The sequence below is a fragment of the Caretta caretta genome, chromosome 8 (genome assembly GCF_965140235.1).
Source record: "Caretta caretta isolate rCarCar2 chromosome 8, rCarCar1.hap1, whole genome shotgun sequence".
Lineage (NCBI taxonomy): Eukaryota > Metazoa > Chordata > Testudines > Cheloniidae > Caretta > Caretta caretta.
The window spans coordinates 10,712,768-10,740,558 of NC_134213.1; the positions used below are offsets into that span (position 1 = coordinate 10,712,768).

Below are 27,791 nucleotides of genomic sequence, written 5' to 3' on the forward strand. Positions count from 1 at the left end.
ACACACTGCTCTACACAGGCAGACTCCTAAGACTGCTGGGTGATATTGCCTCCTCCCTAGGCTTCAGAGTGTGAGCCACAACATCAAAGCACTGTCTAGACAGCTATTTTCAGTGACCTCTCTAGTCCAAGTCAGTTGACCCAGGCTGCGCGGCTCACTGCCACAGGTGTGTAGACATACCCCATTCAAGTCAGTGGGAAAGCTCCCACTGACTTCAGTGCGGCCAGGATTTCAGGTGTTGGCTTCAGCATAGCCCTGAGTACCATGCGGGATTGCAGTTCAGTTTGCAAACACCATTTGTGATGTCACGTTCCTGCTCCTTCAAAGATTGCCAGAGCCCAGAGATTAAAGAGCTAATAGGGAGCTAAGAGGGAATTCGTACATCTAATGTGACAGACAAGCACAATACAAATTGTTGAAAGAAAACCATTTAAGTTATACCTCAAAAATGAAGAGGAAGGGGCACAAATGATTTATGGCTCTGTTCCTGCAAAAGCTTAAATATATGCTTAACTGTCATGAGCTTTTTATAGCTAGAACAATAAAGATTATTTGTTTCTATTTTAGCAGTTCTGTTTGGACCATACGTTTGTGCTGAGATCTTGTGAGTCCTCCATCTCTACAATTCCCACTGAAGTCACTTTGAGTCCCACGGGAAGATTTACAGGATCAGGTGATTTATAAATAAATGGAAAACTAAATGACAAAGCTGGTCAGAATGAGAAATGGAGTAACAGGATCAGCAGGATTAGCTGCATAGCTGAGTATGTTTCTGTATCTCAGAATGGTATTCAGAACTACTGCTCTCACTCTGTTATGCAACAGTACGAATAGGTGACTGGTTGATGGTCAATTATGGAACACCTTAGGAAGGGATAGAGTTAGCACACAAAACTTTCTGCATTTGAAATCTCACTTTCACTAGTGAGCTCTACTAGGTTGTCAAGGTTCCTCCCCCACTCTGAACTCTAGGGTACAGATGTGGGGACCTGCATGAAAAACCTCCTAAGCTTATCTTTACCAGCTTAGGTCAAAACTTCACCAAGGTACAAAATATTCCACCCTCTGTCCTTGGATTGGCCGCTACCACCACCAAACTAATACTGGTTACTGGGGAAGAGCTGTTTGGACGCGTCTTTCCCCCCAAAATACTTCCCAAACCCTTGCACCCCACTTCCTGGGCAAGGTTTGGTAAAAAGCCTCACCAATTTGCCTAGGTGACTACAGACCCAGACCCTTGGATCTTAAGAACAATGAACAATCCTCTCAACACTTGCACCCCCCCCTTTCCTGGGAAATGTTGGATAAAAAGCCTCACCAATTTGCACAGGTGACCACAGACCCAAACCCTTGGATCTGAGAACAATGAAAAAGCATTCAGTTTCTTACAAGAAGACTTTTAATAAAAATAGAAGTAAAGAAATCCCCCCTGTAAAATCAGGATGGTAGATATCTTACAGGGTAATTAGATTCAAAAACATAGAGAACCCCTCTAGGCAAAACCTTAAGTTACAAAAAAGATACACAGACAGAAATAGTTATTCTATTCAGCACAATTCTGTTCTCAGCCATTTAAAGAAATCATAATCTAACACATACCTAGCTAGATTACTTACTAAAAGTTCTAAGACTCCATTCCTGGTCTATCCCTGACAAAGACAGACTATAGACAGACATACAGACCCTTTGTTTCTCTCCCTCCTCCCAGCTTTTGAAAGTATCTTGTCTCCTCATTGGTCATTTTGGTCAGCTGCCAGCGAGGTTACCTTTAGCTTCTTAACCCTTTACAGGTGAGAGGAGCTTTCCCCTGGCCAGGAGGGAGTTCAAAGGGGTTTACCCTTCCCTTTATATTTATGACATAGGTCTTCCAGTTTCCCAGGCAGCAGCTAGCACTCTGTATATACTATACCCGGCACCAGGAGTGAGCTATTTTCAAGTGCAATGTTCAGCCTGCCACTGTACTAAGATACATTTGTTGCCAGAAAATATATATTTCTTTTAACAAAAGACTAAAACCAGCTGAGGCAGAACGTGAAAGGCTAGAAGTTAAAATAACTTTTTAGCGGAAGGGCTGCCTAGCTATTCCCTTTCATAGGGAATGCCCAAGTATAGTAACTGGGCAGTCTTGCAGTTAAAGATTTGCAAATGGAGCAGCTGAAAATGTAAGTGGTTGTAATTGGTGGCTAATTAGCTGAAACTAGCAAATGGCCAGCAGGTGTGCTGAGGCACATAAAAAGAAGCTAGGAAGCAGTCAGAGGGTGCCTTGCTCAGAGAGCTGTGGTAAAATAGTGCTCTTTGAACAGGGGTGGTAAAACGTGAGAGAAATGGCTGTTTCTATTGGTTGTTTTTTTTTCTTTGCTTTTACCTTTCAGATATGGGATGGATCAATAAACTTAAAGCAGTTGTGATTTTTGTTTCTGGCAAGCCTTTGTGTTTTTGTTCTCTGCTAGGCCTAAAATCCTGAACAGCACCTTCAAAGCTAGCTTCATTTGGATCTTTCCATCTGGTCCAGTGTTGATGATTGCCTCACAGCTAGACATATGTGGTTTACAGTTTTTACATAATCAGGTTAAAAATGGCACACGGTTATTCTGTGGTATTGTGATGTTTTCCTTCTTATGTAGTTTGGTCACTCTTTCAAACAAGAATAGGAACTATGTACTGAACCCATTTATGTATAGGATGAGCCCCAGTGGACCCTCTGACGGGCTGACAGTAAGCTGACCATAACACTGATTCCTTGTATCTGAGAGGTTAGCTGCCCTGCAACAGGGAGACAACATCCCTGTAAGGGTATGAACAAATAAAAATGTTCTTTGACATATTCCAGTTAAATTGTAAAAATTCTCTTGTGTTTCAGAGGAAAACAATTTGATCTCAGTGCAACCCCCCCCAGCTAGGAACTTGATGACTAATGATATAGCTTATCTTTGCATAGGGAATGATTTTTGGGGGGTATTGGTCAGAACTTTGAATGTGTCTAGTTTTCATCTCTGTATGGATATTAAATTCCAAAGTTTTGATCTTTTCTGCTAGCATTTGGAAGATTCTGGGGGAGAAGTGACAGATTAAAGATTGAGATAAAGAAGTTAAATGGATTTTTATCTCCTATGTAATTGTCCAGAGGGAGGGCAGATCATACACTACTTCCCCCTTGACCAAGCACATCCTTTAAAAGGTAAGGATCCCTTTAATTCAAGTTGAGCCTTCAATGCAACAATAGCCTTCATTCTAATGGTCTGACGGCTTCCGCTCAATCCAGTTGGTATGTTTCTTAGTGTAAATAAGTGGTGATATACCCTCAGCTATTACATTCCATACTGTATCCTTCCAAAAGGGTAATTAACTTTGACTGCAAAGAGATTTGCTGAATATGCTGACTGTAGGAAATAAACTAAGCCTGTCCCGGTGATTATATGGTTGTGTAGCATTGTGCAGGTTTCTTTTGAGACTTAGAACTGATAGGGCAGATACAGAGTGATCACTTTGTGAAGTCTTTACCCCTGTGGTGTATTTTGTCTTTTATCATTTTCCTGTGAGTGTACATTCACAAGCATAATGATTCTCATTTAACCCACATAGTTGTTTTGGGGGGCATTTACTACATGTTTTGGGAGACGTATTGGGCCCATGGATCTTTGGGGAGGCGGATGGATCATTGTAGCAGTGGAGATGTATCTGCAGGTTTTGCATCTGTTCTGGCAGGGTCTGGTGCTGTCTTGAGCTGGTGTGTCCTGGTCTGTGGGGAGCTTGCTTCTGATGATGAACATGGAGAGGTTGGGGGCGGGGAGGTTGTTTGAAGGCCAGAAGTGGGGGTTTAGGAAAGATTTCTTTCAGAATGGAGTCCCCATCAAGTATGGGATGTAGTTATTTGATGGCACAGTATGGGTTGGTAAGTGACAACTAGGGGTGTGAAGTCAGAGGGGGTTTTATTTCTGTATTGATGCAGGTTCTCTTGGGGTATTTAGGTGACTTGTTCCATGATGCAATTGTCTGCTTTGGTGGAGTGTCCTTGTTTGGTGAAGGCAGTTTTAAGTGTGTTAAGGTGTATATCTTGTACTTTCATAGTCTGTGGTGTCTGAGTGTCTGGCTGTACATAACAGGTTTCTTGGTGTGTTTTGGGGTGGTTGCTGGATTTATGAAGGTAGTTGTGGGGATCCAGCAGTTTCTTGTACATGGTTGTCTAGAGAGATCCATTGCGGAAGTTGATTGTGGTGTCCCGGAAGTTGATGCTAGCATGGGAGTGTTCAAGAGAAGATTTAATGGATGGGTGGTGGTGGTTGAAGTTGTGGTGAAAACCTATACGTGACTGTCATAAATATAAAGGGAAGGGTAAACCCCTTTGAAATCCCTCCTGGCCAGGGGAAAGCTCCTCTCACCTGTAAAGGGTTAAGAAGCTAAAGGTAACCTCGCTGGCAGCTGACCAAAATGACCAATGAGGAGACAAGATACTTTCAAAAGCTGGGAGGAGGGAGAGAAACAAAGGGTCTGTGTGTCTGTCTATATGCTGGTTTCTGCCGGGGATAGACCAGGAATGGAGTCTTAGAACTTTTAGTAAGTAATCTAGCTAGGTATGTGTTAGATTATGATTTCTTTAAATGGCTGAGAACAGAATTGTGCTGAATAGAATAACTATTTCTGTCTGTGTATCTTTTTTGTAACTTAAGGTTTTGCCTAGAGGGGTTCTCTATGTTTTTGAATCTAATTACCCTGTAAGATATCTACCATCCTGATTTTACAGGGGGGGATTTCTTCATTTCTATTTACTTCTATTTTTATTAAAAGTCTTCTTGTAAGAAACTGAATGCTTTTTCATTGTTCTCAGATCCAAGGGTTTGGGTCTGTGGTCACCTATGCAAATTGGTGAGGCTTTTTACCAAACCTTGTCCAGGAAGTGGGGTGCAAGGGTTTGGGAAGTATTTTGGGGGGAAAGACGCGTCCAAACAGCTCTTCCCCAGTAACCAGTATTAGTTTGGTGGTGGTAGCGGCCAATCCAAGGACAAAGGTGGAATATTTTGTACCTTGGTGAAGTTTTGACCTAAGCTGGTAAAGATAAGCTTAGGAGGTTTTTCATGCAGGTCCCCACATCTGTACCCTAGAGTTCAGAGTGGGGGAGGAACCTTGACAGTGACTTTAAGCGGTCTTCTCCTTAGCATGAAAATATCATCGTGTATCTCAAATACATAATTGGTTTCATGGTGCATTTGTCCAGAAATTCTTCTTCAAGGTGGCCCAAAAAGAGGTTGGCATAGTGGGGAGCCATTCTAGTGCTCAGGGTTATTCCACTGGTCTCGACAAACAGTATTCATCAGAGACATTGCTTGTACTCTTGAAACATTTCTATAAAGAGTAAAGGCATTTTAGTTTGAGCTGCTCTGTCCTGTGACTTTGGCTCCTCAAACACCATACACGATATGCCAGTACATAGGGTATTTGGGTTATATTTCTATTCATTTTTTCCTGTAAACTGAATTTTAAAATTACAAATTGCATTCATGTCAGTTATATGAAACATATTTGTCTAGTGTGTCATAGTGTAAAAAAAAAATCCTAATGCCAATAACAATGAACAATTCAGCTATTGGGATGTAGTCCACAATTATGAGATTGTAATTGGTTTTCTGCCAAAAGATGTCTATTTATTGTATCTTCATTAGCAAAAAATTCTTAACACTGGAGGACTCTAATGAAAGACTCTGTTTTGATCTGTTTATTGTCTGATGTGATGTTTCCTGAAAGATTGAAAACTGCATAGTAACAGGTTTCAGAGTAGCAGCCGTGTTAGTCTGGATTCTCAAAAAGAAAAGGAGTATTTGTGGCACCTTAGAGACTAACAAATTTATTTGAGCATAACCTTTCGTGAGCTACAGCTCACTTCATCGGATGCATGTAGCTCACAAAAGCTTATGCTTAGATAAATTTGTTAGTCTCTAAGGTGCCACAAGTACTCCTCTTCTTTTTGCATAGTAACAGTTGCTGCTGCCACCTGTAAAAATAAAATAACAAAGTATTTATTGTTTATTGTCCCCCCCCCCCCAGCTGAAGGATAAATAATCACACATTAAACAGATATAGCATCAACAGAGATTGGAAGTCCACTCTGGAAACTTTATAAACCCATCAACTTGCTTTTAGTTCTCTACTTCCCAGTTTTTCAAATAGTTAAATAACTGGATGATTCAAACAATTCCAGCACGTCACTGCTTCATATTCTAGGTATTGCTCTCCCCACTATCTGTTCCTTTTTCAGATTTCACGTGCTGAAAGATACGGTTGGCCAGAGATGAACCATTAATTATGAATTAAACAGAATAAACCAATCATGAAATATTACTAATGAAAGCAGTTTTTTAGAATCTGATAAACTCCATAATACAGCCCTCTGGCCCTGATCCAACAAAACACTTTAGAACGTGCTTCACTTCTAACATGGGAGTAGTTGATATTGCTGTATTGGAGCTTGTATTGGATAAGGGAATGGTAAAGTCCAACATTACTTCATCTATCCTGTTGATCAAAAGAGAAACTTTATGATGCAAAACTTTGATCAGTACCTTCACTCTCCTCATTGACTTTGAAAATCCTCTCTTATCTGAGATACTTTGAACTACCCTAAGTTGAAAACAGCTGGGCAGCTGTTCAAAATAAAGAAGTATTTTCCATTTTTATAGAACAGCAGGGATACAGTGACTAGAGTTGTCAATTTATCTATTTATTTTATACTAGATTGGGGCACAAGGAAGCAGTTTTCCCTGATGTCACTCACACTATTGATTCTTCATATAAAAACAAACACCCTAAGATGCAACAGGGCTGGCCTTAGGGAAAATGGCTGGAAGAACCTGTATTTTGGTGCCTCTGGCCCCAGTCCATTCCTTCCATTGCCCCTGGCCCCTGCTGCCTCCCCAGACTACCCCTCGCCCCATTGCCTTGAACTCCCTTCCATGGCTTCGCACCCCAGACCCACCCCGCTCCTTGACCACAGCACCCTGGGGAGTCGCCCATGTCACCTTCCTGGAAGGTTGGCCCTGAATGTAATTTTCTTCTTCCTGCAGAGTGCAATACCCTTGGACAATCTTTATGGAAGCTTCTATGGTCAGACAACTAAAGAGTCATCTCTGCTGGACACAGAACCAAATTCTCCTTCAAATTTTGTGCACGCTGTGATGTCTCCCTCTGAGTGACCCAAAATGTATTGCATCTCTTCCTTAGAGGAGCCCATTAATTGCCTGCTCCCCTTGCCTGGGGTGGTTGGCAATTCAGGGAGAGCTTCCCTCCCAGCACCTGGATGGTTAGGCCCTCATTAAAGGGCAGCAGTGGAGAAAGAGGAATATGGGGACTAACTTATCCCTAATGGTCCAAACTTCAAAAAATAGCTTGGGTTCAGTTCAGAATGGGGAAGGGCTGAAGTTAGGGCCAACAACTATATATTGTTTAAAGTAATGGTTTGTCTTTCCCTAGATACAAATCTTTTATAAATTATCTGATCCAATAAGGTGTTTGTGGTTAAATTTTTAAACACACACCTCTATGAAAATGAAGCTGTTGGAAGAAGTAGATTTTAAAGAGGATATCTTGTAAAACATGTACAAGCAATGATTCAGCTTCTGGCCAGTGATTAATAGAATTATGGAAAAGTAATGGAGTGTCTGAGGGCAGACTTGATCACAAAGTGTTTTTTTTCTTTTTCTAACTATTCTAGCTGTGACTGGGGCCTTAGCGGGGAGCCAACTGTGGTTACTCAATTAGGGTGAACTGCAAAGAATGGGTCAGACAATCCCCATAAAGCTGGTAGATATTCCAATACTTAGATTTACCAAGCAAGCATAAAACAGCTTCTTTATTACCTTACTGGTTACTCAGAAGTCCAAACAACACAGTTCCCTTAAAGCGATACAGCCTCAGGCCTCCAACCAGGTACCCACATCAAATATGATGAAAATTTCTGTAAATCTCATTTCATCATATAAAAGAAAGGTTCTACCAATCCCAAAGGATCGGACACATTACCTCCTAGGTTATTGAGTATTCCAGATCTTACCCAAATACATATTACAGCCAATTCTTAATAACGAAACTAAAAATTTTTAAAAAACAAAAGAGCAAGTATGGTTAAAAGATCAATATACATACAGATATGAGTTCAATTCATTGAGGTGCAAATTAATAGCAGAGATGGTGAGCTTTGTAGCTGCAAAGAATTCCTTTAGAATTCAGTTCATAGGTCATAGTCCAATGCCCAAATCTCATATTCAGAGCATAGCAGCATAACTGGGACCTCAGTCTTGCGACTCAAACATCCCCTGATGAAGCCTTAGCAGATCTGAGATGACAGAATCAGGACCAAGGAGCTTTTATACAATTGGGATTTCCTCAGAGAATAAAGGCAATTAGGATGACTTTGAAGGAGGTCCATCACCAGTACTTAGCTATACAATTTAACATAAGGCCATTTCCTTGTTCCTCCACCATTGACAGTATATTTCAAAGAGAGAGAACCCATATTTAGAATTCATTTAAATGCTAGGATGTTCTTTTGACCTCTGAATTAACAGAATACAGCATAGACAGGGATTGTTGATTACATTGTCGACCCTACTCATATGTATGTAAATGCACAAAAACATAATTATCTCCCCACATGTCTTTTGAGGGTTATTTATTTTGCAGGATGTTTAACCCTTCCTTGCCATGTGTCACACAACTGTACTAGAATTGATGCATATGGGATTGATTGTATGCAAAGATCAGATTGTATGTCATGTTGCCCAGTTTTGAGTGATCATGCAATGAAAGACCCTATCATACGCATACTGATTAGTAACAGAATCAACTTTGCTGTGGGAAGCATAATTCTAAATTTCTTCATTTCGTGAGTATAAATGATCACACTTAGCATTGTTACTAATATGTCCCCTTAAAGACAGGTAGGTTTCCTTCTGGCAAGTCTTTCCCTTTTTATCACTGTCTGATCAGCTTTGTGAAATATTGTTCAGACAGATGCTCCTTAGCTGAAATAATGAGATGGAGAGTAGAAAACTGATGTTCTTCATTACTGTAATTTCCAACCTGTCTGATAGCAATAGGAATTCAATTATGCTCCTCCCGTGGCAATAAGCCTGTATGCTAGATCTTAATTGTTCAGACATTAGGTTGCAATTTGCATTTGTATTGCAGTGACAGCTGACTGTTCTTCAGTTAATATAGATCTGTAGTCCTGATAGTAACAAACATAATTTTAGAAAAAATAAAAGGGACATTAGTAAATCCATTTACTTTCTCTCTCTTATATGAAGGGGAGGGATTCTGTTTCCTAATTGACTGATTCAGCAATGATACTTTATTATTTTCTGATAATTATATAATTTCTTATAATTTCAGCTGAGCTAAAATCTGATATCAGATTACAGTGCTGGATGCTGCTAGCTGGTCTTTGCCTTGCTAACTGGATATCTTATTCAGAAATGACTATTACAGATGAACAAATTATTATATTATTATTTTTATGGATAACACAAATATTTAGGATCCTCATTATTTAGATTTACAATCCTGAAGGCTCTGCACAGAATTGAACACTTTATAGTTTTGGAACAAAGGAGTAAAACTTTTTTCATATGAAATTAAACGGAAAAATATTCCCTTATGGAAATACTGCCCTGGTCTAAGCAGTATCACTTACATTTTCAAAAGAGATTCACAAGAGTACATACTGTGCATGATTTGAGCTTGCATATGCATTTGAGCATATACATACATGTCTGCAAATCCCTTACTTGCCTGTGGCATGAGAATAGTGAGTGCTTGCCAATCAAGTGTTCAAAGATTGGTATGCACCTTTGCTTGTGCACTGTTATGGATTTGAGCTTCTGGATTTGCAAATGTGAATTTTCATAAAGATGTGTGTTTTTTTTTTTTAAAAAAAAGACTAGAAATGTGTAAATTCTTTTTGACAATGAATAGTACAAACCAAGGAGGGGGGAGAATTTCGTTATCCAGGACACGACAGGTTTGTAAAACAAGGGACCATTCTAATCACTTCAGGACTGTTGGCAGCTGGGTATTCAGTTGCTGTGTATCGATGGTATGGACAGACCGTAATCTGTGTTGCTCAAAATGGAAAATAATCCTAATCCTCATGGCAAATAATAGCTGCTGCATTGAGTAGATACTGGCCCTGTCCCACATCAGCACTTTTAACACTAGGCAATGAATGGGGGGTAAGCTGGAGTGCTCCAGTGGGGTTTGTCTGAGATGGCGGGCTGCTGTGTCAAGGGTTTTTACACAGGCTTGTTAGCGTCCTGCCATGAGACACAGCTGTGCTGTGTGATTGGGGGAAACCTACTGGTGATGGTGCTTCACTTCATCCGCCTCAAATACTCTCCTGAGCTGCTCTCACTGCTCAGTGCAAAGAAACAAGCCAGGAGCAGATGCCTCCTGTCACTCAGTACAAGGCTGACAACACTACACTATTAGCCCATCAAGTCCAATAGCTCCTGGGTGCTCCAGCCCCATTCCGTCCTTGGCTGACACCCCACACCTGTAGTGGGCAAAACCAGTAAGCTCCAGGCCCTTGGCAGAGAATGAGCTGTGGAAGGGTGGTTTGTGTCACTTCATTGCTGTGACACGAACACTTTGGCAAAGGGTCTCCTGTTCTTTGCAAACATCTCTCATTTCAGATCTGACAAATACACGATACCAAACACATGTCTTGCAGGCTATCTATCCATAAAGAGTAACATGTAAGGTCTCTACAGAAAACTCGTACTCATTGTGAGCTGCATGTACAGGTAATATTTAAGCACTTGTAGGCTAAGATAGTGTGTGGAGCTGGTTGGAAATTTCCACTGAAGTGTGGGTTCAGTGGAAAATACAATTGCAGCACAACTGAAGTTTTCCAATTTGGGGAATATTTGTGTGTCTTTTCCCCCCACCCCCCAATTGGGGGAAAAATCAAAATGAAACTTTTTTGGTTTTGGGTCAGGTCAACCCCAATCAAAACATTTTGGTTAGTTGAAGTGTATCAAAACACTTTACTGTTGAACTGACCCAGATTGATCTGCCCCGCCCCCTCACCCCCGCAAGCTATCACAGTGCTTCATGGGAGTTTAGTTTGGTTGTCTGATGCCCCCATTCTCTTCTGTGGGCTGAGCTCTTTGGCTGCACTACTATAATGTACTGCTGTCTCCACACTGGTTGAACTGCTGTGGTGCATCATGGGAGTGTCCTGACTGGGTGGGAGCTGAATAGCAACCCTGAGGGAGAAGTCTGTGACCTAGCTGAGGACTAAGGAAGACCGACTTCTGAGTTTGACATTTGGGACGCTGAAAGGGGTGGAGTTAGAGTTAAATTAGCGCAGCAGAGAGGGAAAGAGGCAGTAGCTGCATTTGTAGGGAAGTCCTTATCCCATGAAAAAAGATGACAAAATCCAGCTGACACACGCACCCTAATACATAGTTCCGGACCCTGCTCCAGTACACCTGGAAGCACCTCAAGCACCGGTGCAGGTGTCCAGACCGTGCACGGGAGTCCAGCATCTATCTGGCCTCGGGGTGGACACTCCATCCAGAGAGCATTATTAAGCTACAAATAAAATACTCCCGCCACCAGTGACTATAGGATCTGGTCTGTAACTTGTAAAAGTCCTTTGTAATCCTTCTATGGAAAAAAGCTATATTGGTATAAATCTCTCTGACGATAACTGGAGATCTTCCAGGACACGGAATAACAACCTGTCTATATGTTATATAACTGCACAACACTAGACCCCTGAATAGTAAAGTCACTGTTTGATTCTACGTAGTCGCTGCAAAAAGGGTGAACGTGCTTCAACAGAAAGAGATGCAGTAACTCCGCATACGTGAGGACAATAATATTTCCAATCTCAGATTCGACATTAGCAAGCAGTTGTAATGAACCTACTGGGAACAACATCAGAGCAGTAACCATTGAAAATCAGTGGACCATGTACCCTTCAGGCATTTTAGTGAAGAAACATGTTTCAGTATTTCATGTGTTTATTTCAGCTTCTTGGGGAGTGTTTGCTTTGTATTGATTGTGTTGTTATGACTCAAATCTCATTTCCTAGCTGCCTTTTTTAATATGCAATCAAATCAATTCTAGTAACCAGGGTACATAATGACCATGTTCTTGATTTACTTTTTTCTTATGCTGGTTGAATTGTCCCTTTTGGTCTGCATTATTCTGTATCATCATACAACTATAGTTCTTATCGTTAATGATTTTTAGGTAGAAATAGTGTTGACAGTTCTTCAAGAACATGGTGGTAAATTGATACCTTTACTCCCCTCACTCACTAACCCTGCTTGATAACATGGATGACCAACTGAGCCTCAGTTATCACTTTGGCTGTAAAAAGCTCGCGCATGCAAGATAAAAGCAAGTCTGTTATTAATTTTTATAAATGTCACTTTATATTTTAATTCACTGTTTGTCTAGTCCCTGTTTCTCTAGGGGAAATCTTGTCCAGTGAATAATACTGATGGAAAATAGCCAGAGGCCTTTTGTTTATACCTCAGACTTAAATGATTGAGAGGGTAAATTCTTATATTGATATATGTCAAAAAAGACTTAAGGAAAAAATAAGAATATCCCCTCCTCCTCTGCAAACTGCAACAATAATATAGGGCATGAGTCTACCACCTTCACTCCCAGGGAGTAGAGCTTTCCTCTGCAAGGTACCTGCTACTTGTGAGATGGTAAGAGGAACACATATGGCTGATATTTCCCAGTCTAATATGATCACTAAGAGATAAGAGAGCTCTTTCATTTAGCCAATGGATCACTGATAAATCACTCTTTTTAATGTTGTTTCTGTAGCCTCGTTCAAATAAATGCCCTAGTTAGTCAGTGTTTCCTACAATGGCTGGGACTTCACTGCAGTCGCCTCCCCTATCAGGTTGTGGAGCCTGAAACGGAATCCAAAGGCGGCTGCTTACTTCTTCCAGGCAGGTTGCCAGTATGCCAGCACTGTGTTAATGAGAATGCAGACAGCACTGGCATTTTGATAAAGATACTTGTTGAGGACTTTTTTATGTGTGATTTTTTTTTCTTTATCCTGAAACCCTCACTCAAAATACCCATTGAGTTCGCTGAGGAAGGATGTTTAAATGTTCTCTTGTTTCTTCCTTTCATGCAGAGGCTAAGATACAGCTGGATCAAATGTATATTGCTATTTCTCTATAACATGCTGCTGGCATGTTGGCAAAGTACCAGGAAAGGGAGAGAGCAGATGCTGCTGGATCCCATTGCAATTTAGACACCATGTGTCATGAGAGCAATGAAGAAGTCCACGTGGAGAGGGCTGTGCTCCAAAGACCTCCCCACCAGCCTGAACAACTGCCAGAATGCAACTGAAATTTTTCAGCTAAATCTCATATGGCAAAAGTGTGTTAAAACCACTTAAAATGTAATGCAATGTTTTTTGCACTGTATAACTCAATTGCTTTTTGAAGACATACCAAATCCAAATGATATCAAGAGGAGCTTTGCCTGACTAAGAGTGGAATAAATACTAAGGCCTAGGTTGCATTCCTTATGCCTAAGCCCTCTTCCAGCTCTAGCCCAGCATTTCTCAGATGTGGCCACTGTGGCTGCATGCGGCCACCAGGGGCTTTTCTTGCGGCCACAGCCTCTTGGGCTGTGATTGGGGGGCAGGGTTTGGAGAAGCAGCGGCCCCTCCCTCTCCCTGGTGCTGCTGGATATACCACCTTGGTGTTGGTTTCTGGGCTTCCAGCAGGGGTTGGGCCCTGATCCCCTCTGGAAACACCTGGGGTACAATGCTGGAGGAGCAAGCAGCGGGTGAGTTCCCCACCTTCCCAGGGGCAGTGGGGCTGAGCCTTTGGGCTTCAGCCTGGGGATGGCGGCAGTGATGAGCTGCCAAAAGCTGAAGAACCGGTTCCTTCAGTCGCTCCGGATCTTCGGTGGCACTTTGGCAGCACATCATTCAGTTGCTCCGGGTCTTCGGCAGAGTGAAGGACCCACTGCCGAAGACCAAGAGCACTGCTGAGTGAGTAAAAATTGCCTAAAGTTAACCATGTGCTTAAGTGTTTTCTTGTTACAGCATTCAAAAGCTTTCTAGTTGCCTCACAGCACACTGTCTGGTTCCTTGCATTCTTTAACAGCCGGTTCTAAACCGGCTTCAAAATTTAACAACCGGTTCACGCGAACCGGTGCAAACCAGCTCCAGCTCACCACTGGGTGGGGGGGAGGCAGGCTCTGGCTTCGGGCTCCAGCCACACCACTTTGGGTTCTGTCCCCCATGGGGCTTTAGGCTCCAGCCCCCTGCTGCTTCACCAGCCACCGCCCCTCCCATTACCCAGCCCCTGCTGCCTCCCTGATTTCCCATCCAGGGCTTAATTTGGCCCCAGACTTGTGTTGTGTTACTCAGCCCCAGCTGAGTAAGTCTGCTGTGAAGTGATACTTGTATGTTTAACATCACTTTTCATAGCAGACTTAGTAAGTAGCAATCAATAAATTACAGCCATTTGGAGTGCATATTTATTTGTTTTTCCTAAAGCTAATTAAGTATTTTAGGAAAAAGTGCGCAAGAGCAAGAGTTGGTGGCCACTCTTTGAGGCTACCAAATAATTTGTCCTGAGAACCCCCACTTCTAGCTTCATCCTGAGAGGGGATCAGTGAGAGCCAAATCCATGGCATTTTCACCAGATCTATCCTTTAGAGAAAGGGGGTGAGGTTTGCTCATATGGAAGAAGGAAGGGAGGGATTCATCCATTGATCTTGGGCAATATGCTACAGGCCAAAGTAATCTACATAGAGGCTCTCTTCCCTGACCATAAATTTGGGGTTTTCTGGCCACCTCATTCGCCTTGGCCTCTGCTGTCCTGGAAGTCCCCTAAAGGAGGATTCCACAAAACAGAGGGACTATGCAAGAGAGTATCTTTGGAGTAATTTATTGCTAAAGATTAAAAATATGACTCTTTTTACTGAGTCTCAGCCCAGTTGTCACTGGGCATGTCCACACTGCAGCGAGCACCTTTCAGAGCAGCTTGAACCAAATGTAAGGGAAGCTTAGAGATGTCTGTCCTGGGCTGGTTTGGGACAGTTGGCATAGCATAGGGAAGTTTGAACCACCTTTTGTCCATCCCTGTTTCATGGATACATTTATTTCAGTCTGCAGAATGATTAAGCCTGCAGCTTTCATGAGCACTACATTTGTTTAACAGTAAATTTTAGAAAGGCAAGTATTTGCCCCTCCACTCTGGAAAATGCGAAGGCTGAACTGTACATCTAGATTTCAGCAACCACGTGGCACATATTTAAGGAACCTCAGTGCTGTCTGGATGTGAGACTCATGAGCGTTGATTAATGCCAGGAAGCGATTTCTCTCGTGAAGACTCATGGGGAAAATTGATGAATTCTGGGTGCCTGTTTGGTTATTATGACATAGAGATAAAGTTAAAGCCTGTTTGACTAAAGATGTTTTCTTTATAGAATCATAGAATCATAGAATATCAGGGTTGGAAGGGACCCCAGAAGGTCATCTAGTCCAACCCCCTGCTCGAAGCAGGACCAATTCCCAGTTAAATCATCCCAGCCAGGGCTTTGTCAAGCCTGACCTTAAAAACCTCTAAGGAAGGAGATTCTACCACCTCCCTAGGTAACGCATTCCAGTGTTTCACCACCCTCTTAGTGAAAAAGTTTTTCCTAATATCCAATCTAAACCTCCCCCACTGCAGCTTGAGACCATTACTCCTCGTTCTGTCATCTGATACCATTGAGAACAGTCTAGAGCCATCCTCTTTGGAACCCCCTTTCAGGTAGTTGAAAGCAGCTATCAAATCCCCCCTCATTCTTCTCTTCTGCAGGCTAAACAATCCCAGCTCCCTCAGCCTCTCCTCATAACTCATGTGTTCCAGACCCCTAATCATTTTTGTTGCCCTTCGCTGGACTCTCTCCAATTTATCCACATCATTCTTGAAGTGTGGGGCCCAAAACTGGACACAGTACTCCAGATGAGGCCTCACCAATGTCGAATAGAGGGGAACGATCACGTCCCTCGATCTGCTCGCTATGCCCCTACTTATACATCCCAAAATGCCATTGGCCTTCTTGGCAACAAGGGCACACTGCTGACTCATATCCAGCTTCTCGTCCACTGTCACCCCTAGGTCCTTTTCCGCAGAACTGCTGCCTAGCAGTGAAGCCACAGGCAGTTTTTATGATCATAGATCACCTTTGTCTTTCTTTTTCACCTTCTAGCATCCAATATTATCACGGCTCACAATTATATTTTCCCTGAAAATATCTGATCATAGAGTTTTCCTTCTAACTCCACTGGAACAGCCCTTGTGTCTGAGAGAAACAGGGATGCAGAGAGTGAGATGGAGATAAATATTTATACATATGATGGAAAGAGAGAGAAATTGCATTAAACTGCTGGATGTCAGTTCGTCAGTGTCACGGAGTGTGGGGGAGTCCGGGCCCTGCACCCCCCTGCCTGGGATTCACCGTGACTCTCAGCCAGCCAGTAAAACGGAAGGTTTCTTAGACAATAGGAACACAGTCTAAAACAGCTTGTGGGTACAACCAAGACCCCTCAGTCAAGTCCTTCTTGGGGGCAGGGAGCTTAGATCCCAGCCTTGGGGTTCCCTGTGTTCGACCACCCAGCACAAAACTGAAACCAAAAACCCCCTCCCGCAGTCTCACTCCTCCTTCCCCCAGCTCCTCCTCCAGCCTTTGTTCAGTTTCCCAGGCAAAGGTGTCACCTGGGTCCAAACCCCTCCCAGCTCAGGTTACAGGCTCAGGTATCCTCACTCAAGTGGAGTCATCCCCTGCTCTCCCATCCCCTATGCAGACAGTCCCAGCAGAACTAGATGACATTCCCTGGTCAATCCACCCTGCTCCCTACTGCGTCACATCTCTTCCCCACTTCGAGACTGAACTGAGCGGGGTCACTCTGACCCGTGACCTGGGGAAGTTCAGGGCCCCCTCCCCGGGACTACGCATCCGCTATCATGTTGGCACTTCCCTTCACATGAACCACGTCTATGTCATAATCCTGCAGGAGCAGGCTCCACCTCAGGAGCTTGGCGTTGGCTCCTTTCATCTGGTGTAGCCAGGTCAGGGGAGAGTGGTTGGTGTACACAGTGAAGTGTTGCCCAAATAGATATGGCTCTACTTTCTTAAGGGCCCACACCATGGCCAGGCATTCCTTTTTGATGGCCGTGTAGTTTGCTCCCGGGGCAAACAGCTTCTTGCTCAGGTACACGATGGGGTCTCTCTCCTCCTTTTCATCCTCCTGGATTAACACAGCACCCAGCCCTGTGTCTGAGGCGTCGCTGAACACCATAAAGGGCTTGTCAAAGTCTGGGTTTGCCAGAACTGGCCACTGACCAGAGCCTCCTTCAGCATGCAGAGCGCCCTCTGGCACTGCTCGGTCCAGACCACCTTGTCTGGCTTCCCCTTCTTGCATAGCCCAGTGATGGGGGCAGCTATGGTGCTAAAATGGGGCACAAATCTTCAATAGTACCCCGCCATCCCAATAAAGACTTGGACCTGCTTTTTGGTTTGGGGAGTGGGCCAGTCTCTGATAACCTCCACTTTGGCTGGTTCCAGCTTTAGGCAGCTGCTCCCCACCCGATGGCCTAGGTAAGATACTTCCGCCATCCCCACCTTGCACTTCTCAGCTTTTACGGTCAGCCCCGCCTCCTGGAGTCAGTCCAGCACTTGTCTAACCTGGAACACTTGGTCCTCCCAGGTCTGACTAAAGACACAGATGTCGTCAATATTGTTGAGGGGAGGGATAGCTCAGTGGTTTGAGCATTGGCCTTCTAAACCCAGGGTTGTGAGTTCAATTCTTGAGGGGGCCATTTAGGGATTTGGGGCAAAAATTGGGGGTTGGTCCTGCTTTGAGCAGGGGGTTGGACTAGATGACCTCCTGAGGTCCCTTCCAACCCTGATATTCTATGATTCTATGAATATACGCCACGGCAAAACTCTCCATCCCCCTCAGTAGCAGATTCACCAGGTGCTGGAAGGTGGCTGGTGCTCCCTTGAGGCCGAAAGGCAGGGTCAGGAACTCATAGAGCCCCAGAGGGGTGATAAAGGCCAATTTCAGCCTGGCCTCTGCATCCAGTGGCACTTGCCAGTAGCCCTTTGTAAGGTCCATGGTGGTAAGGTACTGGGCTCCTCCCAGTTTGTCTAGGAGCTTGTCAGGCCTGTCCATGAGGTAGGCATCAGATATAGTGATGGCATTGAGCTTCCGATAGTCCACACAAAACCGGATTGACCCATCCTTTTTGGGGACCAGCACCACCGGTGAGGCCCAAGGGCTGGAAGATGGCTGGATCACCCCCAAAGCCAGCATGTTCCTGACCTCTTTCCAGGTCCTGAGCAGTTCTCCCTGTGATGCAGAAGGGGGAGCATCTTATAGGGGAATGCGATCCTGTCTGCCGCCGGTGGACAGTCAGATTAGTGCATCCAGGCTGGTTGGAAAACAGCTGTCGGTACAGATGCAGCACCACTCTGATCTCAGCTTGCTAGGCGGGGGTTAGCTGATCCGAGAGCGGAATTGTTTCCAGGGGGGGACCAGCTCTTGACCCTTTAGTAGATCTTGTCCCTGGGACATCTCCCTGCTCCTCCCAATGTCCACACATGGCCAACACCACATTCCCCCTGGCATAGTATGGCTTCATCATATTCACATGGTACACCCGGTGGTGATGTGCCTGGTTAGAAAGCTCCACCACATAGTTTACCTCATTTAGCTGCTTGACAACTTTGAAGGGACCTTCCCAAGTGGCCTGTAGTTTGTTTTTCCTCATGGGGTTGAGAACCATCACCTGATCCCCGGTGGCATAGGTGCGGGCCTGCGCCGTGCGGTCATACCAGGCCTTCTGCTTCCTCTGGGCTCTGGCTAAATTCTCCCTGGCCAGGCCCACGAACTCAGCAAGTTTTTCTCGGAAGGTCAGGACATACTCCACCACAGATTCTCTGTTGGGAGTGACTTTCCCTTCCCATTCATCTCTCATCAGGTCTAGGGGCCCCCTTACCCTCCTGCCATAAAACAGTTAGAAAGGCAAAAACCCAGTAGACTCCTGGGGTACTTCCCTATACACGAACAGCAGGTGAGGTAAGTACGTGTCCCGTCCTGCGGGTGCTGGTTCATAAAGGTTTTCAGCATCATCTTTAGTGTTCCATTGAACCTCTCCAACAGCCCGTTGGATTGGGGGTGGTGTGCAGAGGCCCAGTTGTGCCGGACCCCACATTTCTCCCACAAGCACCGGAGCAGGGCCGACATGAAGTTGGACCCTTGGTCTGTCAGGACTTCCTTGGGGAACCCCACTCGGCTGAAAATGATCAGCAGCGCATCTGCCACAGTCTCTGCTTCAATGGAAGCTAAGGGCACTGCCTCGGGGTAGCGAGTGGCGAAATCTACCTCCACCAGAATGTATTTCTTCCCTGACCGGGTCGTCTTGCTAAGAGGATCCACTATGTCCATGGTCACCTTCTGGAAAGGCTCCTCTATGATGGGCAAGGGTCTCAAAGCCACTTTCCCCTTGTCCCGGGCCTTCCCCACCCTCTGACAGGGGTCACAGGATCGGCAATATTGTTGGACAGTAGTAAAGACCCCAGGCCAGTAAAAGTTCTGTAGCAGCCTCTGCCTGGTGTGCAGGATTCCCTGATGCTCTGAGAGAGGGATGTCATGGGCCAGGTACAGTAACTTGTGGCAAAACTTCTGGGGGACCACCAGCTGCCTCCTGATCCCCCATGACTCCATTTCCCTTGGGGGGGCCCATTCTCCGTACAGGAACCTCTTTTCCCACAGGAACCTCTCCTTTCAACCTCTCCCCATGGTCTGTACTGCACTGAGGTCGGCCAGGTCCCTTAGCTTCCGCAAGGAGGGATCTTTCTGCAACTCGATCTGAAACTCAGCAGCTGGGCAAGGGATGGGGACCAGTTCCCTCTCACTGGCTTGGTCTGAGGCCACAGCCTCTCTGAGCCGTGCCCCTTGGTGCTCCCTTCCCTCTGGGGTAGGGTCCTGTGCCTCGGGCAAGGTACCCTCCCTGAGGTCATGGCGCAGTGCCCCTCGCTGGCTCTGGCTATGGGTCACAACCAGGGCACCCTGGGGGTTTCTTGGCCAGTCCTCCAGGTCTCCTCCCATTAACACCTCAGTGGGCAAATGGTGGTGCACCCCCACGTACTTAGGGCCCTCCTTGGTCCCCCCATTTCAGGTGTACCCTCGCTATCAGCACCTTGAATGGAGTCCCGCCTACCCCCGACAGGGTCAGGTAAGTGTTGGGCATCACCTGATCTGGCACCACCACCTCGCACCGGGCCAGTGTAACTTCCGTGCCCGTATTCCAGTATCCATTGACCTTCCTCCCATCCACCTCAAGGGGAACAAGGCACTTGCTCCACAGGGACAGCCCCGTGCCCACCCAGTAAATGGAGAACCTTGAGTCCAGGGCATCCAGCCCCCCACAGGAGCTGGCCTGGGCCCCTCCCCGCTCCTGAGCAGTTGATAAGCTACCAGCCTCCCTTGCCTGGGAAGCCTGCCTCTCATCCGGTTGGGTCCCTACCCAGTTAATCCTGGGTGGGTTCGGTCTGCTCAGTCTGTCACTGAGCTCGGGGCATTGGGTCCGTATGTGGCCTCTCTGGCCACAGTAATAGCAGCCCATGTCCCGTTGGTCCCCTCGAGCTGGTTGGTTGGCTGTGATGCTGGATGTTTCCCTTGAGAAGGGGTTCTCCATATTTCCCTGCTGGGAGGTCCCATGGTGACTCTCTCTCTGCATCATGATGGGCCTGTTCCTTTGGGACTCCTCCCTGCCACCCCCGTCCGGCTCTTCACAAACTCATCGGCCAGCCGCCATGCATGTCGTGGGTTCTCTGGCTTTTTGTCCACCAACTATAGCCTCAGGTTGGATGGGCACTGCTCATACAGTTGCCCTAGTATGATCAGTTTAACCAGGTCTTCCTTCGTCTGGGCCACCACTGCCCACTTGGTGGCCTATCCCTCCATGTGGACCGCTAGTTGCAGATATGAGGCCTCAGGGGTTTTACGCTGACTCCGGAACTTTTCCCGATACATCTCAGGAGTCATCCCAAACTTGTGTAGTAGGGCCTTTTTGAATAGTTTATAGTCCCCTTTCTCCGCCCCTTCCAGTTGGCGGTACAATGCCATGTCTTTGGGGTCCATTAAGGGGGGTGAGAAACCGGAGCCTGTCTGCATGATCAACCTGGTGCAGCTCGCAGACCATCTCAAAAGCATCCAGGAAGTCATCCATGTGCTCCCCCTCCTTACGCTGGGCCAGGAGGCACTTATCAAAGCTCTGTGACGTCCTGGGTTCCTCATCACTCACCGCAGCTGGGGGCTCACTGCTCGTCAGCCTGCCCAACTCCAGCTTATGCTGCCTCTGTTTCTCTTCTCCTCCAGCTCATGCTGACACTGCTTTTCCTGCTCCTGATGCTGCTTTTCCCGCTTTTCCCGCTCCTCCTCCAGTTCCCGCTGCCTGAGCTCTAACTCTCTCAGTTTTAGCTCCTTCTCCCAGTGCAGCCACCTCAGCTCCAGGGATGGGGAGCTCTGCCGGGAGGATCTCCTGGTGGCTGCAGGGGTCCCAGTGCCCTCAGTATTCGCTGGGCTCCTCCCAGCCCTTCCCCTAGGCATAGGTAGGAGGGGTCTCGGGAAGCTCTTAGCAGCCGCTTGTTTACTCCCCACTGGGACAGACACCGGTGCCTGCGCAGCATCTGCCAGGCTGCTTCCCCTCAGGGATCAGTTTGTTCGAGAGATCTCCCTTCTCCAGCTGGGCAATCAGCTGTTCTTTGGTGAGCCTCCCAATGCGCAGGCCTCTCTGCTTGCACAGCTCCACCAAGTTGCTCTTAAGGCGTTTGCGATACATCTCCTTGCTGGCCACTCGCAGGCCTGTGTGCTTGCCACTCCCCACAGTTTCCAGGGAGAACCCCTAGTGTGTCAGCCCTTCTTGAGGTCACCACTCCCAGGGGTTAAATGCCCCTCCCGAAACTGCTCCTCTCTGAGCCTTCAGCACACCTGGTCCTTGTCAATCCCCCTTCGTTTTACTGCTCCCCAGTCACTTACTCTAGGAAGCGCCGTCGACAGGGTGCAGTAGATCCCACCGCTACCACCAGTTGTCACAGAGTGTGGGGGAGTCGGGGCCCTGCAACCCTCTTCCTGGGATTCACTGTGACTCTCAGTCAGCCAGTAAAACGGAAGGTTTATTGGACAATAGGAACACAGTCTAAAACAGAGCTTGTGGGTACAACCAGGAACCCTCAGTCAAGTTCTTCTGGGGGGCAGGGAGCTTAGACCCCCAGCCTTGGGGTTCCCTGTGTTTGACCACGCAGCGCAAAACTGAAACCAAAAACCCTCCTCCCGCAGTCTCACTCCTCCTTCCCCCAGCTCCTCCTCCAGCCTTTGTTCAGTTTCCCAGGCAAAGGTGTCACCTGGGTCCAAACCCCTCCCAGCTCAGGTTACAGGCTCAGGTATCCTCACTCAAGTGGAGTCATCCCCTGCTTTCCCATCCCCCATGCGGACAGTCCCAGCAGAACTAGACGACACTCCCTGGTCAATCCACCCTGCTCCCTACTGTGTCACAGTCAGAAGTCTACAAAACAAGCAAACCCCAGCCTACTAAGAAAACGATATTTAAAATCATGCTGACAAACAAACAGAATTTTTTGTCCCTCTCCTTTATGGGATTATTTGGTAAAAAGGGAGGTAATAACAGAGGTGGTGTTAGAGTACAGAACACTGCAGCATGGCTCCTTAGTAACACAGGCCACTGGGAGCACATTGGACCTGTCTTCTGCTCTCCACACTGGCTTCCCATAGAAGATCGAGTCAAGTTCAAGGACTTGGTCCTTATCTTTCTGGTGCTCAGTGTCCTGGCCAAGGGTACCTAAAATGATCTAAAGCTCCAGGATAAAGACTGTGATCTACCCCTCTGTTTCTCTAGTCCAATGGAATTTTCTACCATAAGGGTAAAGCTCATCTGTGGAGGAGATAGAGCTTTCTTGCGGGTCGGTCCCAGACTGTGGAATCAATTCTCTCAGGAACTAAAGACCAAGACAAGCCTCCCTACCTTCTGCTCCAGAGGCCAGGCTCACTTTTTTTGACCTGCCTTTTCTAACGTAAACACAGAGTCACGTGCACATTTACAACAAAACAAAATGCTCCACTGCACACACAGCTCTCTTGCTGGGGAGAGGGTGAGAGGAAAAAGCCACATGTGTCAGATATGAGTCATGTCACTTAACGCACTGCGGGAATGCACTCAGATACTGTGGCGATGAGGGCCATACAAGAGCAGCTACAGAATAGAATTGGGACTGGACTGGACACAGTCTGTTTTTCTGACATTGAATATTTAAATATTTCATGTAGCTCTGATGGGGATTCCCCTCATTCCTAGGTTGTCCCAAATTCCTTTGGCCCTTGTCTCAGACCTGTGCTCACACTATTTTTGGGCTTGCAGTAGCAGCAATAGGGGTCCCCTTCCTATAGCACACCCTACAGAACCCCCTTTTTAAGGGTGTTTGGGCCAGCTAATAAAATGGCTGCTGTCCTTGGTACATGTAACAAGTCCCTGGCATTAGTTATTGGGACCAGGGGCTAAAAACATGTTAATGTCATTCAGAGAAGATAATAATTTAGTTGCACTGAGGACAAAGAAATGGTACAAGGGTGAGGGTGAGAAGCAGAAAATGAGATTTAACATGGAAAATGAAAGCTGCATAATCAAAAACACATGCACTCAACGGGACAGGGAGACTTTGGAGTCAGTAATGTCAATGAGGTAGAGTGGACCGCAAGTTAGCCATGAGTTTAGAATGCGATATGGGCACAGAAAAGGCAAGTTCTGCTGTGAGCTACATATAACGTCCTGTGGAAGACAGAGACCTTAGTTTTGGGCTTGGTGTTTATATAAAGCCTTGTCGATATTATTCATGTTCTAGTCACATGTGTACAACAATGTAAAACTGAGTGCTTTGCTCAAAGGGGCCATTAAAAAGTGATATAGTTCCAAACTGAACCAATGGTGGGAGCAACACGTTGTATTCTCTAGCAAACTGGCAGCTCCACTCTGGGAGGGGAGACATGATAGAGGCAAAAAACTGACCAAGTAAGATAAAAATAGGATGAGAGGTGATGGCCAGTGAAGGCTTGGTTAAGAATGATTGAGGGGTGGGGGAAATAAGATGTCTGGGACTTTTCCAATGGTTGTGCAGTCAGTGAAACCCATTCTACATCCAGTTCAGGGTAAATGGAGGTTTGGAGGAGCTTTGTATAGAAAGAAGAGCACTGCCCAGACAAGTTAAGGATGCATCAGGAGAAATTACCGAAAATGACTTTCATTCTTATTGCAATTAACATCTGTTCAGCTTACCAAGAGTTTCTGTGCTTACATATTCCTCCCTTCCGTTCAGAGTGCAACGCATACACAACCAGCTATCATGTCCCTGATCAGCAAGGTATTAGTCCTGCTCTGGTGCACCTCAGCTCATTAACAGAAAGCGAGTTCAGATGAGAGGAACAAAAATTATCAGGAGGATGGAAGGAGTGATTTATTAGAAGAGATTGAGCCAAGCTATGCAAATGTAGCTCTTTTAATGACAACGACGAGGGAACACTGTCTTGTTCACATACCCGTAGGGTATAAAAATGAAGCAGGGAGAAGAAGTGATAATTCCATAAAAGGGTGCTTAACTAGAAGAAATAAGGTGAACTCACCTGAGAGGTGGGAAACCCCTGTTCAAATCCCTTCTCCACAGGCAGAGCGGGGGAATTGATCTGTGGTCTTGCCCTAACCACTAAGCTAAAGGTTACAAGGGAGTTCCCCTCAGCCATTTTGTGTGGAGTTAGGCATGTATAGCCACCATTCTTGCAGAAACAGCATAGGTGCCTGACTCCAGGAGGGGATTCACAGCTGTGGATTCCAAGCACAGATAGGCACCTCCCTCTAGCCCACACATAGCTACCTAGTTTCCTGAGAGGACTTATCCCTCTCCCCAGCATCTGCCATTAGCTAGCTTCGGCGGCTCCCCCACCCACTGTGCTGGCTTATGGATCTGATTTTAGGCCTCTCTCTCTTTCTATGCATTGTATAGGAGCCTAGGTGCCTACCCCAGGGTTCCACTAGATGGCTATGCACATAAAAGTTATCTGTGAGCTCAGCACCTAAGTCTCTTTAGGTATGTTTACACTGCAATAGACACCTGCAGCTGATCCCTGCCAGCTGACATGGGCTCGTGGGACTCAGGCTAAGGGACTGTTTAGCTGCAGTGTACACAATCGGGCTCAGGCTGGAACCTGCAAGGTGGGAGGCTCTCAGAGCTTGGGTTGCAGCCTGAGTCTGAACGTCTACATTGCAGCTAGACAGCTCTTTAGCCCGAGCTGCGTAAGCCCAAGTCAGCTGGCACGGGCCAGTCACAGGTTTTAATTGTAGTGTAGTGTAGACATACCCTTTGAGGATTTGGGTCTAGGTCCATATTCATGCCTAGTCTAATTCTAGTGACTACAGCGGAGTTGCAGTAGGGCTGCATTTGGCCCTTGGAAATGTACACTGGAGAAGAATTCTGCACTGGCAAGGAGCTGTACTGTATGAACTGTCTTTTCCTGTTCTAATTGTTAAAATAGTATCATCGTATTTAATACCTCCCTGCTTGATACGCACAGCAGTATGGGGTGTACCTCAGGCATTCTGTGGAGGAATCAGCTATATGCTCGTTTATGTCAGCTGGATTGCCAGGGTGCTCCTTGGAAGAGCTAAGATTTCTTTCCTTATGTTTTGGCTTCCTCCTCTCCTTCTCCTTTTTCATTTCATTGGTGCTTCTGAATATAGATCAGACTATAACTGGTCCAATTTCAGACACCCTTGTTTGAGTCATAAGGGCCTGATCCAAAGCCCATGTAAATCACTGGAAAGACTTCCATTCACTCTGTGGGCTTTGCATCAGGCTGTACATTCATTTTCTGAGAGCTGACCTAACAATGTTAGGGTCATTGCTGGATCAATTTACTTGTCATTTTCTGGAGGGTCACTCTGGGTGCTGTTGAGTAGTTGGAGTTTCAAACTGCCGGCCAGCTCCATTTTTAATATTAAATCCTGAAGCAAATCACTCTGAAATACCATGGAACTGTGAACAATCAGCCTGGGGAGTAATCTCACTGGACTTATTTTAAAACACTTAGCGCTTTGTACTTATTTTTACTCATTCTCTCTCTTTTAAGAACATTACTTGTACCCATGTTTTGGTATTTTGCAGAGAACACGTGTTTGTTTTATGTTTCTGTTTATAAAATGAGTCAGTTCACGGGGTGCTTGGTACATTTACTGCACTAAAAAAGCAGGGTACCCATCACATCTTGTAAAATACTTGATCAAATTAGAATCTCTTCCCGACTGAAGTTTTTCTTCATAATCCTCTCCCCTCAGGCAAAAGGCTGAATGGATAGATAAATTAGACCCATGAGATCAGACTTAGATAAATAAAAATAATGATTTTTAGCACTTAAGAAGAATCTTAATTTAAAGTTTTCAAAAGCCATAGATTGAGCATGATTAAAGAAATGTTATTTTTCCAATCATTAACATTTTTGTTATTAAAAATTCAATTTATTGTAGATATATTAAGGATAAGTTTGTGGATTGTGGGGTTTTAAGTAGAGGAAGAAAAGAGTATTAGCAATTGTACAGGGAAATAGAGACAAAATCTTGTTAGTGAAATGGAGAATTCCTTCAGGGAAATATAGATTAAACAGAAGAAGAAGGGAAAAAATCTTTGATTTGTTAAATTAGGCTGTTAAATATAGCAGTGCATTCAAATAAAGGATATTTCAATGTGTTAGATCAAGATGTCTGATCCTTTAATAACAGAGAAACTAAGTGACATAATTTAATGAGATGAGTCTAACCATGGTGAATCTTTGTGTGTGTCTTCCATGGGGACACTGAGTGTTTCAGATTTTTGTTTGCTTGCTTTTTTCAAAGACAAAGATTTCATGCCATTTTAAAGATGGAAGTCAAGGGTATTGAACCATATGATTTCTCAGAATCTTTGCCAGCATTTTACTCATGATGAGCAAAGATGTGTCTTTCCTCTGTTACCATACCAACATGAGAGCTGTTTTGGGTCATTTTTATTCAAAGCTTCTTTAGATGAAAAAAATTGAAATCTCCCTACCCACTAACTAAAAATGCCTACAAAGGCCTGTGTGATTGGGGCACAGTTTGTTTCGTGAACAAATCCTTTGTACCATAATTTCATCCCAGAACAACACCCTCTCTTTTCCCACAAAATTCACACCATTTCACACCTATGAAATTTTGCTGCTTCAGAAAAGTTTTTGCTTGACATAAATGTTCTAACATTGAAGCAGATAAAAAACAAATTGCCAGCTTTACTTGAAATTCCTGTCCAATGAGCCTCAGTGTGGGTTCTCAGCAGCCTTCAAACTCTGGACATTCAGCAACAAAGCCCCTCTACCTGTTGAAGATAAAGGAGTAATGCCATTAGCTTCTAGTAGTAGTTTGTTGTTAACCTCTGTATGGACTAACCACCAGAGAGGGACATGGCATATATTTGAGCAAGGTTCACAAAAGTCAAAGAGAAGTCATTTTCATTCTGGTTTGATTTATTTATGGAATTTCTGTACCATAAAAGAGCCAAATTCTGCAGCTGTTACACACAGAAGTGAAGTAGCCAGTGAAATCAGGCTGGGAGTCCCAAAACTCAGCTGAACTGCTCAGATGACAGAGAGCTGCAGAATCAGAGTGATGTGTGCAAAGCAG

The 27,791-nt window shown here is 45.2% G+C and overlaps 1 long non-coding RNA gene across 1 annotated transcript in view; it reads left to right on the forward strand.

The window, feature by feature from the left end:
• Window positions 1-8,036, forward strand: part of LOC142073072 (uncharacterized) — a 32,417-nt gene extending 24,381 nt beyond the window's left edge. The window contains exons 2-3 of the long non-coding RNA XR_012669760.1: window positions 568-673; window positions 7,056-8,036. This is a non-coding gene — a long non-coding RNA (uncharacterized LOC142073072). The remainder of the gene's footprint in view (window positions 1-567; window positions 674-7,055) is intronic.
• Window positions 8,037-27,791: the final 19,755 nt, after the last annotated feature.